We start from the raw sequence: 6,420 nt of genomic DNA on the forward strand, positions 1-6,420 counted from the left end.
TCTTGTTATATTTTTAAGTGTATGTATTATCTCCCCCAATTACATCATAAGCTCCTTAATGATAAGCATTGTATCTTATACTTCTTTATACTCCTCGAAATGCTGTAGTACAGTGATTCTCAAAATGTGGTCACATAAGTATCACCTGGAAATCTATTAGACATACAAATTCTGAGGCCCCACCCCAGATCTACTAAATCCAAAACACTGGGGTAGGGTCCAGTCCTCTGGTGTAACAAATCCTCCAGGTGATCCCAATGCACTCTCAAGTTTGAGAACACTGCTCTAATACAATGGTGGTATTTTTGGTGGGGTTTTTTTTGTTAATTCTCACTTGATTTTTAGAGAGTGGAAGGGAGGGTGAAAGACAAAGAGAGAGAAACATTGATGTGAGAGAGACACATCCATTGGTTACCTCCCGCACATGCCCCGACCAGGGCCAGGGATCGAGCCTGCAACCTAAGTACATGCCCTTGACCGGAATCGAACCCAGGACCTTCAGTCTGCAAGCCAATGCTCTATCCACTAAGCCAAACCAACTAGGGTTATAATGGTTTTTAAAGGTAGTTATGGCTCTAGCTTGTTTGGCTCATTGGATAGAGTATCAGCCTGCGGAATGAAGGATTCCGGGTTCAATTCAGGTCACGGGCACATGCCCGGGTTGCAGCTCTATCCCCAGTAGGAGGCATGCAGGAGGCAGCCAATTCATGATTCTCTCTAGTCATTGATGTTTCTATCTCTCCCTCTCCTTTCCTCTCTGAAATCAATAAAATATATTTTTTAAAAATAAAAATAAAAAAATAAAGGTAGTTATGAAAGAGATCAATCCCTGTCTCTGGAGATTCAGGATTGGTAGATATGCAGTGGGGCCTAGAATCCTGCATTTACAAGAATACTAGGAGGTTTGGATGCAAATGTTCCATCAGACACATGTTGAGAAACACTGATACCACCTCCTGGACACAATAGCCACTCAATAAATATGCTGATTTATTTGTTGAATTATTAAGATTAAATTGGGAAATAGGCCCCATGAAGAAGAACCAAATTAACTGATATTAATAATAAACTTTAAATCTTAGAAGACTGAGTGAATTTTAGTACTAAAACATTCTTGCCATTCCAACTAGGCTATAACACCCTAATTCAAGAAAACCAACTCACTTTCAAGCATCTTTCAAGGCAGAAGATCCTCAGAAAAATTCTAAATCAAACAAGAGTTATCGCCCTAACCGGTTTGGCTCAGTGGATAGAGCGTCGGCCTGGGGATTGAAGGGTCCCAGGTTTGATTCCGGTCAAGGGCATGTACCTTGGTTGCAGGCACATCCCCAGTGGGGAGTGTGCAGGAGGCAACTGAATCGATGTTTCTAACTCTCTATCCCTCTCCCTTCCTCTCTGTAAAAAATCAATAAAATATATTTTAAAAAAAAAACAAGAGTTATCTTCATACCTCCTTTCTAATACCTTTTCCACACTTTTCAACCATTGCCACTTTCCATATCCAGGACTCTCACATTGTCCCAATGTATCCTGGGACCAAGGGAGAGGGAAGCTGATTAGCATTATTATTTAAGGAATGCGTAGTATGTTTGCTTCCAAGAGAATGTATTTTTCAAAGAAACATGAAGATGGCAATGCTTAACACGTGAAATTTCAAACATCTCCAAGGGAAAATGCAGTTTTGGAAAACAGAATCTGCCTTCCAGTTTATTTACTGGTGTGTCCCTGGCAAGCTATGGGCATGGCATTAGGAATACTAGCTCTGAATATTTGAATCACCTGCTGTTATCAAAGAAACCCAGGTAGATCTGTAGGATTTCTACTGGTCTTTCATCTTGATGGGGAAGAATAAAGAGAAGGCAGTAAGATACCAACATCTAGGAAGCTGAGCAGCAGTGTAGCAGTAGCCTTCTTACAAGTTAGTATAGTTCTTTTGGGTCTTTCTCACTTGCATTTCTTATCCTCATCCTGAAAACTGTCTTGAAGACTTTCCACATCAAGATAATCTTATTTTCTGCTGTATCCTAATATGAACTTCCCAACCTTATGGGAACCATGTTCTCAGTATACTGTGAATATGCTATGTTCATTCTACTTTTCTCCCTTATGTATGCTTTTCCCTCTTGCTGACCCAAATCCTAGTCAATCTCCTGGATCTAGCACAAATAGACCCTAGTCCAGCCTTTATTGAACTCCTATACACTTGGTCTATAGTAGATACTTTACATCTAAATTCGGGTTCACCTTTAATTGTCCATTTCATATTATACTGCCACCCCAGCTGAACTGTAAGATTGATGGGCCTGGAAACACTTATTTGCCTGTACTCGGTATATAAGAAAAGCCTATATTTCATCATCAGACAGAATTTTGAGTTCAAATGTAGTTGAATACAGTGAGCTAAGCCTTATGATTTAGGTTCTGGAGCCAGAGAGCTTGAATTCACATCCCAACTCTCACCAGCTCAGTTTTATAAACCAGTTTCCCTCCCTATAAAATGGGAATGATATTGCTAATATTTCCTAACTCGGGGGAAATATTAAATAAGTTACTAGACATAAAGTGATGACCTAGCTATTTACTGTGAACCAGATACTTTAAGTACTTTACATGTATTACCTCAAATAACAATAATGGTATTCAAACATGTACTAGCTCTTTAACTTTAGGCTATCTATCACCACTGAGCCAATTTCCTAACCTATAAAATGGTAGTCATCCCTCACATAACTGTGGAAGTGATTAAATAATATGGTATATATAAACATTTGGCTCAAGACCTGTACATTAAATTAGGAATGCCAACAAAAAAGTAAAATTTTGATTTCTGAGTATGCATGAGTATGCATGAGCTTATCACTTTCTGTGGAATTCTATTTGGCACCCCATAAAGAAAAGGTCCAGGTTTTAAAATGGGATTAATCATGCCAATTAGTAGTCTTTAGAGAAACTTCATTGGAGAGATCATGTGGCAGTTCCTCCTAGAAACGAAAGGAGCCCATCCAAAGGTAGTTTAATTACACCAGAGCAGGGCCTCGTAACCCTAGATACAAATCAGAATCCCCTGTAGAACTCTTTTAAAGCCACAGTTAGCCAGACCCCATTTGTGAAGGATCTAACCCAGGGGTGGGCAAACTTTTTGACTCGAGGGCCACAATGGGTTCTTAAACTGGACCGGAGGGCCAGAACAAAAGCATGGATGGAGTGTTTGTGTGAACTAATATAAATTCAAAGTAAACATCATTACATAAAAGGGTATGGTCTTTTTTTTTTTTTAGTTTTATTCATTTAAAACCAGCCGGATCCGCCTGCGGGCCGTAGTTTGCCCACGGCTGTCTAACCCAATCATTCTGGAGTGGGGCCAAAGGATCTGTCATTTTAAAACTATTCAGTGTTTCTCATACACAAGCAGGATTGAAAACCACTTCTCCAAGACTTAAATATAATATCAAAAACTTCCAAATCTCGGAGAAACCATAGAATATATGGTGGAAGAAGAGGAATTGAGTAGCCTGAACAGAAAATTGATTCATATCACTTGAATGAAAGGTACTGTGCTTTCCCTCTCCTCAAATTTCAGCTATTTGCCTTGTTTTGCCTTACAGAGAATTGTTTCCCTCTTCGAATGACACTTCCCTTTGGACTCTTGAGATAAATGCTTCAAGAATAAGGTAGGTCTCAAGATCTTTTAGTGTCAAGATACATCAAGGTCTCACCAAGGCTATGTATATTAAACCAAATGGCCTCCATTATAATGTTGGCCTCCCTACTTCAATATTCAACTATTAATAACTAGAGACCCGGTGCACAACATCTGTGCACTGGAGGGTTCCCTCAGCCCGGCCTGTGCCCTCTCACAGTCCGGGACCCCTCGGGGGATGTCCAACTGCCTAAGCCAGCAGTTGGACATCCCCCAAGGGTTCCTTAGTGCTGCTGTGGCGGCAGGAGAGGCTCCTTCCCCCACTGCTGTGCTTGCCAGCTGTGAGCCCAGCACAGGGCTTCTGGCTGAGCAGCACTCCCCCTATGGGAGCACACTGACTACCAGGGGGTGGTGAGTGTCTGCTGGTGGTCAGTGCGCATCATAGCGAGTGGTCGTTCCGCCATTCTGTTGATTTGCATATTAGGGTTTTATTATATAGAATTAGGTGAATAGTTCAAAGTTGCCAATTCTCACTGCCTATTCTGAAGCACTCTTTGTTTATTAAGACCAGTCTTATCAGCGTGGTCAAACTTCATACTTTTCTAGGCTGTTGACTAAAATAAAGGTTTGGGGTTCTCTGAGGACAACATTTACTGGTAGGTATTAATGTATCTTTTCCCATTATCTTTAAAAATCTAAAGATAACTATATATACTGGATTATATTGTAGCCTTTATTATTTTTAAATATATTTTTACCGATTTCAGAGAGGAACGGAGAGGGAGAGAGAGATAGTAACATCAATGATGAAAATCATTGATCGGCTGCCTCCTGCATGCCCCCCACTGGGGATTGACCCCACAACCCAGGCATGTGCCCTTGACTGGAATCAACCCTGGGACCCTTTAGTCCACAGGCCGACACTCAATCCACTGAGCCAAACCAGCTAGGGCTAGACCTTTAAAAAAAAAAAATTCTTCTTCAATTACAACTGACATACAATATTATCTTAGTTTCAGGTGTGTAACCCAGTGGTTAGACAGTATATAACTAAGTGATCATCTGAATAAATCCAGTATCCATCTGACACCATACGTAGTTATTACAAAATTACTGCCAATATTCCCTATGCTATTTACATCCCTGTGACTATTTTGTAACTACCAATTTGTACTTCTTATTCCCTTCACCTTTTTCACCCATCCCACTAACTCCCCTCCCATCTGGCAACCATCAAAATGGTCTCTGTATCTATGAGTCTCTTTATGTTCTGCTTGTTCATTTATCTTTTAGATTCTATTGTTGATAGAAATGTATTTATTGTCATTTTATTATTCATTTTTTATTTTTATTTTTTTATATGTTTTATTGATTTTTTACAGAGAGAAAGGGAGAGGGACAGAGAGTTAGAAACATCAATGAGAGAGAAGCATCGATCAGCTGCCTCCTGCACACCCCCCACTGGGGTTGTGCCCGCAACCAAGGTACATGCCCTTGACCAGAATCGAACCTGGGACCCCTCAGTCCGCAGGCCGACGCTCTATCCGCTGAGCCAAACCGGTCAGGGCCATTTTTTAAATCTTTTTTTCTTCTTTTTAAAGAAGGCCATTTAACATTTTATGTAATACTGGTTTGGTGGTGATGAACTCTTTCAGCTTTTTCTTGTCTGGGAAGCTCTTTATTTGTCCTTCAATTCTAAATGATAGCTTTGCTGGGTAAAATAATCTTGGTTGTAGGTTCTTACTTTTCATCACTTTGAATATTTCTTGCCAATCCCTTCTGGCCCGCAAAGTTTCAGTTGAGAAATCCACTGACAGTCTTATGGGAGCTCCCTTGTAGGTAACCAACTGCTTTTCTCTTGCTGCTTTTATGTGTCTTGGTGTGGGCTAATTTGGGTTGATCTAGTGCGGGACCCTCTAGACTTGTATGTCTATTTTTTTCACCAGGTTAAGGAAGGTTTTCATCATAATTTTTTCAGATAGGTTTTCAATTTCTTGCTCTCTCTCTTCTGCCTTCCAGCACCTCCATGATACGAATGTTGGTATGTTGAAGTTGTCCCAGAGGCTCCTTATACTATACTCACTTTTTGGATTCTTTATTCTTTTCGTTGTTCTGATTGGGTGGTTTCTGCTTCTTCAAAATCTCTGATTTGATCCTCTGCTTCTATCTACTCCACTGTGTATTCTTCATTTCCGACTGGTTCTTTTTTATGTTTTCCAGTTCCATTTTTATGTTTCCTGTATCTTTGTCGAAGTTCTTATTAAGTTCAACTACTCCTCCCCTAAGTTCAGTGTTTTGATCTCTGCATGTAGTATATTGCTTGTCTCCATTTTGTTTAGCTCTTTTTCTGGGGTTTTGTTCTGTTCTTTCATTTGGGACATGTTTCTTATCTCCTCATTTTGGCAGCTTCCCAGTGTTTGTTTCTATGTATTAGGTAGAGCTGCTACATCTCCTGGGCTTGGTAGAATGGTCTTATGTAGTAGACTAGTGGCCCAGTGCACAAAATTTGTGCACGGGGGGTGTCCCTCAGCCTGGCCTGCACCCTCTCCAATCTGGGACCCCTGGACACCCCCCTGCCGGTTTAGGCCCAATCCCTGTGCACGAGGAGCGGGGGAGGGGGGGGTATGCCTCAGCCCAGCAGTCAGACATCCCTCTTGCAATCCGGGACTGCTGGCACCTAACTGCTCACCTGCCTGCCTGCCTGATAGCCCCTAACCACTCTGCCTGCTGGCCTGCTTGCCCCCAACTGCCCCCCTCCCGGCCTTCTCACCCCCAACTGC

Source organism: Myotis brandtii, unplaced genomic scaffold (genome assembly GCF_000412655.1).
Source record: "Myotis brandtii unplaced genomic scaffold, ASM41265v1 scaffold29, whole genome shotgun sequence".
Classification (NCBI taxonomy): domain Eukaryota; kingdom Metazoa; phylum Chordata; class Mammalia; order Chiroptera; family Vespertilionidae; genus Myotis; species Myotis brandtii.